The 9,935-nt window shown below is 43.2% G+C and overlaps 1 long non-coding RNA gene across 1 annotated transcript; it reads left to right on the forward strand.

Annotated features, from left to right (window-relative positions):
- Positions 1 to 176: 176 nt before the first annotated feature.
- LOC120043761 lies at positions 177 to 8,448 on the forward strand. Its single transcript, XR_005476507.1, has 3 exons — positions 177 to 792; positions 1,065 to 1,121; positions 8,317 to 8,448. It is a non-coding gene; the product is annotated as an uncharacterized LOC120043761 (long non-coding RNA).
- The last annotated feature ends 1,487 nt before the right edge of the window (positions 8,449 to 9,935 follow it).

The following is a 9,935-nucleotide window of genomic DNA, read 5'->3' on the forward strand; positions in this document are numbered from 1 at the left end:
AACACAAAACAAGCCACCTATATATGATTCTCAATCAGGGACAACGATTGACAGCTGCCTCTGATTGAGAACCATATTAGGCTGGACACAGAAACAGACGAACTAGACACACAACATAGAAATTCCCACCCAGCTCACGTCCTGACCAACACTAAACAAGCAAAACACATAAGAACTCTGGTCAGGACGTTACACCTATGCACAATCCATACGTCCATGGACCTGATATACGCCTATAACTAAATATGTAATTCAATTATAGGTTTATATAACATTTTCATCGTCGCTCAGCCACATAATGCCAGGGTATACCTGGTGGGCTTTCTGGAATAGAAAGACACATATATCATGTTTTAAAGGGCAATAGAGTATTGAGTGAATTTCATTCTCTACCTCTGAGGTCACAGTAGTTACAAAGTCTCTCCTATACTATTTCACCACAATACCAGCCTGTTTACACACACAGGCGCAATATCCCTGTTCTTACCTGTGCACATAGTGATCTCCGGCTGTAGGATGTACATAACCTTTCTGTCACACATGAATTCGCTCTTAATCAAACAAAAGTTTCTCAATTTACGTTGATGATTAATCTCCTCCACCAATTTCTTTTCATATTGCATCATCAGTTGTTTTTTAATGTTTTTTTAAATTTGGTTTTCATACAGATGTTCATAGTCAGACTGTTGTGAAAGGTTTAGATTGGATGAGCTTATTAGTCACTTGTATAGGGACACAGATGTAATTATAGGGTACAGTGAAAATCTTGTTCTCCGGGCTCCAACAGTGCAGGTAAAAATAAAATAAATAAAAAGAGAATGAGACATAATAATATATACACATTTACAACAGTAGCAGTTATAAATGACCGTTGGGTGTTGGGGGCAGGGTGAATGAAGTCTGTCGGGTATGGGGGCTATTAGGGGAGGGGGAAGTGAGAAGTGAATGAAACAGTAATAAAAAAAGAATAATATACATATTTACGCTTTAACAATGAGACATGTTCATTGGGAGGTGGGGTGCAGGGTAACTGTTTGTGTGTGTGGGGGGGCGGGGTCTTGCAGTCACTCTGAGTGTGGATTGCAGTCACTCCGAGACTTTTCCAGTAGACTGCTTTCAAGGTAAGGAAACAAATATCTAAATATGTCCAACGCTGAACTATTACTTTAATGTCATCATATAAATTGTAGCCTTACTTTTGTACATTTCAATATTCTAATACAAAGTAAAATAAAAAATGATATTTTGGAAGTTTGAAAGACATGCCCCAACCCTCCCTGTGAGTTCCACGGAATGTTTTTAAAGGTCAATAAGGTATGAGTATCAAGTAAATAAGTTATTTAGGTAACTGTTATCCACCGTTGTGTCAAACTACCAGGAAGTTTGAAAAGGGCGCGAAGCTCACCCTGACTAAAGGTTCTTTGAAAATGCCTGTCAAGCAACATGGACGAAGTGTTGCAGTGAGATTAGGTCAATGTGCTGATACACAAACAAGTCAAACAACATTGGCATTGCATGCATAGGGTAGCAGGTAGCCTAGCGGTTAAGAGCGGTTTGAATCCCCGACCCGACTTGGTGAAAAACCTGCCGATGTGCTTTTAAGCAAGGCACTTAGCCGTAATTGCTCCTGTAAGTCGCTCTGGATAAGAGTGTCTGCTAAATGACTAAAATCATTAAAAAAATAAACATCCAATCCTGTCATACAGTGTGCAAAACATTATCAACACCTATTTCCATGACAGACTGACCAGGTGAAAGCTTTGATCCCTTATTGATATCACTTTCTAAATCGACTTCAATCAGTATAGATGAAGGAGAAGACACGGGTTAAAGAAGGATTTTTAAGCCTTGAGACAATTGAGACATGGATTGTGTATGTGTGCCATTCAGTGGGTGAATGAGCAAGACAACATATTTAAGTCATTTGAACAGGGTATGGTAGTCTACCAGGCGCATCGGTTTGTGCCAAGAACTGCAATGCTGCTGGGTTTTTCACACTCAACAGTTTCCTGTGTGTATCAAGAATGGTCCACACCCAAAGGACATCCAGTCAACATGACACCGCTATGGGAATCATTGGAGTCAACAAGGGTCAGCATGCCTGTGGAACACGTTTGACACCTTATCCATGCCATGACGAATAGAGGCTGTTCTGAGGGCAAAGGGGAGTGCAACTCAATATTAGGAAGGTGTTCTTAATGTTTTGTACACTCAGTTTACATCACATCCTGGTTTAACAAATATTTTTTTAATACAAATGTTTGGGTATTATAACAGCATCACTGAGTGTACAACACATTGTGAATACCTGCTCTTTCCATGACATAGACTGACCAGGTGAATCCAGGTGAATGCTATGATCCCTTATTGATGTCACTTTTTAAATCCACTTCAATCCGTTTAGATGAAGGGGAGGAGAAAAAAATATTTTGGAGCCTTAAGACAATTGAGACATGGATTGTGTATGTGTGCCATTCAGAGTGTGAATGGGCAAGACAAAATACACTACAAAAGTATGTGGACACATGCTCATCAAACATCTCATTCCAAAATCATGGGCATTGACATGAAGTTGGTCCCCCCTTTGCTGTTAGATGTTGGAACATTGCTGCGGAGACTTGCTTCCATTCAGCCACAAACATTACTGATGTTGGGCAATTAGGCCTGCTCGCAGTCAGTGTTCCAATTGATCCCAAATGTGTTCAATGGGGTTAAGGTGAGTTGAGGTTTGAAGGCCAGTCAAGTTCTTCCACATCAATCTCGACAAACCATTTCTGTATTTACCTTGCTTTATGCACAGAGGCATTATCATGCTGAAACAGGAAAGGGCCTTCCCCAAATCATCTAGAATATTATTGTATGCTGTAGCATTAAGATTTCCCTTCATTGGAGCTAAGAGGCCTAGCCCGAACCATGAAAAATAGCCCAAGACCATTATTCCTCCTCCACCAAACTTTACAGTTGGCACGGTGCATTGGGGCTGGTAGCGTTGTCCTGGCATCTGCCAAACCCAGATTCGTCCGTCAGACTGCCAGATGGTGAAGCGTGATTAATCACTCCAGAGAACACGTTTCCACTGCTCCAGAGTCCAATGGCGGCGAGCTTTATACTACTCCAGCCGACACTTGGCATTGCAGTGATTATAGTCTTGTGTGCGGCTTCTCGGCCATGGAAACCCATTTCATGAAGCTCCCGACTAACAGTTCTTCTGCTGACGTTGCTTCCAGAGGTTTGAAACTCAGTTGTGAGTGTTCCAACTGAGAATGCTTTTTTTACGTGCTACGCGCTTCAGCACTCGGCGGTCCCGTTCTGTGAGCTTGCGTGGCCTACCACTTCGCGGCTGAGCCGCTGTTGCTCCTAGACGTTCCACTTCACAATAACAGCACTCCCAGTTGACCGGGGAAGCTCTAGCAGGGCAGACATTTGACAAACTGACTTGTTGGAAAGTTGGCATCCTATGATGGTGACACGTTGAAAATCACTGAGCTCTTCAGTAAGGCCATTCTACTGCCGTCTTCTTAAACAATGGGGCAGCTATTATTTACTGAACTCCCGTCCGGAGCCTGCCGTTGGCTTGTGCTGGAGCGGCTGTTATTTAAGTCCCGCCGTGGGATGATGCTGGTGTTGTATACTTCAGTTGCAATGTGGCCACAACTCCCAGGGCCCATACAACAGCTACAATGAGAAGACTGACCACAAATGCACAAACATGAATGAGTAGAGTCCATTCCTGGTCCTCCTATGGCCACTGGGGTTGCCTATGACGATTTATTGGCTGGTACATCTTCGTCTGGGTTGTGGTGCACCTTCCTGCAGTTGCTGGCATGAACTCACGTCGACCGCTCTGCAACCATCAGGAGCACCTGCAATGTACCAGTCCAGAGCTGTTGGTGCCAAGTCTTTCTGCGGAGGTCCTTGATGACCACTCAATCTACTGGCTGAAATGTGTGGAGCTGTCCTCCCTTTGGTTCAGGCAAAGCCACTTGTATCCTGGGAAACAGACTTCAGAACATTGTTAAGTGCAGCTCAGTAGCTTATCATTTGATCCTCTCAACCCGTCAGTGTCAACCTGTTCTGTGGGAACGGGGGGTTTAGGATTCTCATGGGTCTTCCTGTGAGTATTTCATGAGGTGCTAAACCAGGGGTACGATGCGCACGTCCATGCATGTACATCAGAGACAGAGGCATTACTGTTACCTATGGCAATCTGGTCTCAGCCTTCCTCTGCCTACATTGTTAGTCATACAAATCACACTTAGCACAAACCACAACTCCCCCCTTTTACACATGGTCTTGGTCATGTGCCAAGAACACTTATTTCTCCATTCTCACTTCCCCAGGCCCTTGCAGATCAGAAACATCCCGTAGAGAAACATGTTTTTAACATTTAGATGGGAAGTGCAACAAAATAGCCTCCAACAAGTTTTCAACCAATTTACCAGATGAGGTGAGGAACCCTCGTTGCTTCCAGAGTGTATCGAAGCCAAAATAAATGCTCTAGTAAGAGTAAACAATTCTGCAGCCTGAGCTGACCAATGGGGTGGTAGTTTAGCACTTTCCAATGTAGTGGCAGCCGTAGTTACTGCATTATCCATTAATGGTTTGCCTTAAGGTGGTTTTTGAGCGGAACCATCAACAAATAGTTCCAAATCAGCATTCATTAAAGGCACATCAGATAAATCCGGGTGAGGCTTACAGACCTGGTCAACTAGGACAGCACAATCATGGGGCTCACCATCATCGTCAGTTGGTAAAGAGTGGCGGGGCTAAGGACGGCGCTTCAGTGTGACATGAGACATGGTTAACAGCACATTCTGGTAATGGAGCAGCCTTGCTGGGGTGAGGTATTTGTATTCGTATTTATTATGGATCCCCATTTAGTTCCGCCAAGGCAGCAGCTACTCTTCCTGGGGTCCGGAAAAATTAAGGCAGTTTATACAATTTTAAAAACATTACAATACATTCACAGATTTCACAACACACTGTGTGCCCTCAGGCCCCTACTCCACTACCACATATCTACAATGAAAAATCTATGTGTACATGTGTGCATGGTATCATGTGTGTATACATGTCTGTGCCTATGTTTTTGTTACCTCACGGTGCCCGCTGTTCCATAAGGTGTATTTTTACCTTCTTTTTAAATCTGATTCTACTGCTTGCATCAGTTACCTGATGTGGAATAGAGTTCCATGTAGTTATGGCTCTATGTAGTACTGTGCGCCTCCCATAGTCTGTTCTGGACTTGGGGACTGTGAAGAGACCTCTGGTGGCATGTCTTGTGGGGCATGCATGGGTGTCGGAGCTGTGTGCTAGTATTTTAAACAGACACCTCTGTACATTCAGCTTGACAATACCTCTTACAAAAACAAATACTGAGGAAGTCAATCTCTCTTCCACTTTTAGCCATGAGAGATTGACATGCATGTCAATAATGTTAGCTCTCTGTGTACTTTTAAGGGAAAGCCGTGCTGCCCTGTTCTGAGCCAACTGCAATTTCCCCATGGGTTTCCATGGCTGAGCAGCCACACACAAAAGCCTAAGATCACCATGCGCAATGCCAAGCGTCAGCTGGAGTGGTTTAAAGCTCTCTGCCTTTGGACACTGGAGCAGTGGAAACACGTTCTCTGGAGTGATGAATCGCGCTTCACTATCTGGCGGACGAATCTGGGTTTTGCGGATGCCAGGAGAACGCTACCTGCTCCAATATATAGTGCCAACTGTAAAGTTTGGTGGAAGAGGAATAATGTTCTGGGGCTGTTTTTCATGGTTCGGGCTAGGCCCGTTAGTGAAATTAATGCTACAGCATACAATGACATTCTAGACGATTCTGTGCTTCCAACTTTGTTGCAACAGTTTGGGGAAGGACCTTTCCTGTTCCAGCATGACAATGCCCCCGTGCACAAAGCGAGGTCCGTTGAGAAATGGTTTGTTGAAATCGATGTGGAAGAACTTGACTGGTCTGCACAGAACCCTGACATCAACCCAAATCAAACACCTTTGGGATGAATTGGAACGACAACTGCTAGCCAAGCCTAATCGCTCAACATCCGTGCCCGATCTTACTAATGCTCTTGTGGCTGAATGGAAGCAATATCCCACAGCAATGTTCCAACATCTAGTGGAAAGCCTTCCCAGAAGAGTGGAGGCTGATATAGCAGCAAGTATGAGCCAGGCAAAGGGGGGACCAACTCCATATTAATATCCATGATTTTGGAATGAGATGTTCGACGAGTAGGTGTCCACATACTTGTAGTCATGTAGTGTAGCTAGCTAGCAAGCTAGCCAACTTCAGCAAGTTTGCTTTGTGTGCTTGGTTGTGCAAGCATGCATTGTTGGCAGGCAAACTACAGAAGAGCGAGTAGGCTACAATTCCCTATCATTTATCAGTGCAATTTTGACGGCCAACTAACTGAAAGTTTGAGAGGGTTCATCTAATGTTCCTTCGTTAGATTTGAGCTAATCTTCAATAGGACTGTAAAGTTCCCAAATGTAAAAGGACTCCCAAGTGGTATTGACATATTTGCTGAAATCCATTCAGTTGGCTTTTGGCGAATGCATTCTAATGATCTAAAGTCGTGCTGTTGCAACTACCTGTAAACACACAGTCCAGTTCAAAGTGAATGATGGCAGGCCTGTGTTGCAAATAAAGGCCTACTGTAGCTCTGTTTGGCTATGGTGCACGGTCCACAAGATGGGCAAAGGCCACTCTGGGACCTACAGACAGTGCTGGACTGGCTGTGACCGGTTGTAAGGACACTCAACACTTGCTTACCTCTGCATTTTAGTTGTTGTTGCTGTTGTTGCTATTGGCATAATCTGAAATTGACAAAGTTGAAATGGGATGATTATTTTTTTAAGTGATTTTTGCCAAAGTTCTTTTTTTTCTTTTTATAGTGTCGAATTGAATCTTTGTTTCTCTGTATGCTAAGGGAGGGAAGTTCAGTGTCTGTATGAATAGCCTTAGAAGCTTGTTTGAAGCTTCTCCTGGGGTCTTGTTAAGGTCAACTACATCATGAACTCAACTAATTTGTAGTACATTTATGGCAGAATTACCTTATGGAACACTATCTTCAAATACGAATACATTTGTTAAATTACGGTCCTATTTGGTTTAGCCACGGAAAAAGTAAGGAACCTTCCCGCTAGCCATGATTGGCTGAGAAAATGGTTGGCGTGGACATGACGAGAGATGAGTTCGGATTGGTCTGCCATGTAGCATAATTCTGTCTATAACATGAGCTGGTCAGTATGTGTAGGTAATGCTTTCTAATGTGGCTTTTTTGAAAGACATCACGTAGTACATTTAAGTCATTTACATTTAAGTCATTTAGCAGACGTTCTTATCCAGAGCGACTTACAAATTGGAAAGTTCATACATATTCATCCTGGTCCCCCCGTGGGAATTGAACCCTGGTCCCCCCGTGGGAAATGAACCCACAACCCTGGCGTTGCAAGCGCCATGCTCTACCAACTGAGCCACACGGGACCAGTACAACTGCAAAAGTGTTGCTGTCCACTTTCTGGAGAACCGAGTTTTGAAATCAGAGGAAATCAGAGGAATTAGAGTATGATAGTTAAGGAGATGGAGACAATTCTGGCATTAGGGAGTGGAAAAGGTCACACACAGAAGGCTGTTGTATAATACAGCTGTCTCCGGATTACATCTTCAAACTAAGGGCAACCATGGCATCTGTGACAGAGAGGGAGAAGCATCCATCCATGTATACGGATATATATTGACCACATTGACCCTCACAGTGTTGGGACTTGAACCCTATTGAAAACCTGTGGTTTGAATTGAGGAGGGCCGTCCATAAGCGCAGACCGAAGCATATCAAGGATGTGGAGTTTCTTTATAGAGGAATGGTCTGAGATCCATCCCAACGTTTTCTTACAATCTCATAAAACATTATAGAAAAAGGCTAAGTGCCATTATCCTTGCAAGGAGAAGGTGCACAAAGTGTTGAAAACAAGGGTGTCAATAATATTTTTTTTATTAACTTGTTAAACAACAGAGTAATTGCATTAGTATGAAATAATATACTTTCCTATTTTTTGGAACATACAATATACAGTAGCTCAGTATTTGTCATATTTTACACCATTTTTTGGGCCATCTTTATCAAGGGTGCCAATCATTTCCAATGTTACTGTAAGTCAATCACCCCCATTTAGCATGTATTGCTTTTCATGCCCAAATCATCTCTAAATATTTTTAAACCAATTCATTAAGTAACACATTCTATTCTAGAGATGTGCTGTCACACTTGCTTTTGTTTCCTATGCTAATAGTATCTTCCCGTGTTGTTGCAGGTAACTCAGTATATCTGGGATAATGTCCAAGGGACTCATCTGAAGGGAGTCCCAGATCTGTGTACTGAGCCAAAGCACTCTCTCACTGCCCAACACTGTGCTACCACCCTCAGCCACCCTGCTCCCCTGTGTGTAGGTACCAAGTTTTGCTGTACTATACTGATCCGTTCTTCACCACAGACCTGGGTCCAAATAGTACTTTTTTTCTTACATTTTCTTACTTGTTGCACTGGATTGGGGTTTATCAAATCAAATCAAATGTATTTACAAAGCCCTTCTTACATCAGCTGATGTCACATATTGCAGACTTGTTGAAAAATATGTTGTTCATCTCCTTAAGAACAAATAGGAATACATATCTTTCCATAATTTACCTAAGGATGAAAAACAAGCTTTGCTTGATTTACAATCCGATATGTCAGTCCTTACCCGCCCTGCTGATAAGGGTGGGTCAGTTGTACTCATGGATAGGACAGTTTATGTAAATGAGTGTCATAGACAACTGTTTGACAACACCTCAGAAGTGACCCCACTGCCCAATTTCAGAAGACTATCTTTACTGTCCTAGATGGGTATTTAAGTTCTGGTCAGATAACCCAAAACCTTTTTGGCTATTCAACACCCTAAAATTGCCACTTTCTATACTTTCCCGAAATTACACAAGAATGTTGCAAAACCTCCAGGGCGCCCTATTGTAGCGGGCATTGATGCAGTAACAGCCCCTTTATCTACTTTTGTTTACTTTTTTATTAGACCACTCGCAGAACAGCTCCCCTCCGATGTAAAGGACACCAGCAGTATGATCTCTATCATTGAATCTCTTGATCCTCTCCCTGAGAATATTTTGTTAGTTACTTTGGATTTTGAGTCATTATACACAAATATTCCACACGAGGGCGGTATTGAAGCTATGGAACATTTTCTTCTGTAACGTGACCCCAATGAACTACCTTCCAGTGCATGCATTATAACATTGGCTGAAATAGAACTCACACACAACTACTTCATGTTGTGTGTCAGTAAAGGCTGGGTTTACAGTCTAACCAGGTGTCCTTCCAGACTCACATCAAGCATCTCCAATCCAAAATTAAATCTAGAATCGGCTTCCTATTTCGCAACAAAGCATCCTTCACTCATGCTGCCAAACATGCCCTCGTAAAACTGACTATCCTACCGATCCTTGACTTCGGTGATGTAATTTACAAAATAGCCTCCAACACTCTACTCAGCAAATTGGATGCAGTCTATCACAGTGCCATCCATTTTGTCACCAACGCCCCATATACTACCCACCACTGCGACCGGTATGCTCTCGTTGGCTGGCCCTGGCTTCATATTCATCGCCAAACCAACTGGCTCCAGGTCATCTATAAGTCTTTGCTAGGTAAGGAAAGTCGGCCAAAGGAGGAATTGGCTTTGGGGGTGACCAGTGAAATATACCTGCTGGAGCGCGTGCTACGGGTGGGTGCTGCTATGGTGACCAGTGAGCTGATAAGGCCCCCACCAATTCCTCTTTTGGCCGCCTTTCCTTCCAGTTCTCTGCTGCCAATGACTGGAACAAACTGCAAAAATCACTGAAGCTGGAGACTCATATCTCCCTCGCAAACTTTAAGCATCAG

The sequence above is a fragment of the Salvelinus namaycush genome, chromosome 3 (assembly GCF_016432855.1).
Source record: "Salvelinus namaycush isolate Seneca chromosome 3, SaNama_1.0, whole genome shotgun sequence".
NCBI classification, from domain to species: Eukaryota; Metazoa; Chordata; class Actinopteri; order Salmoniformes; family Salmonidae; genus Salvelinus; species Salvelinus namaycush.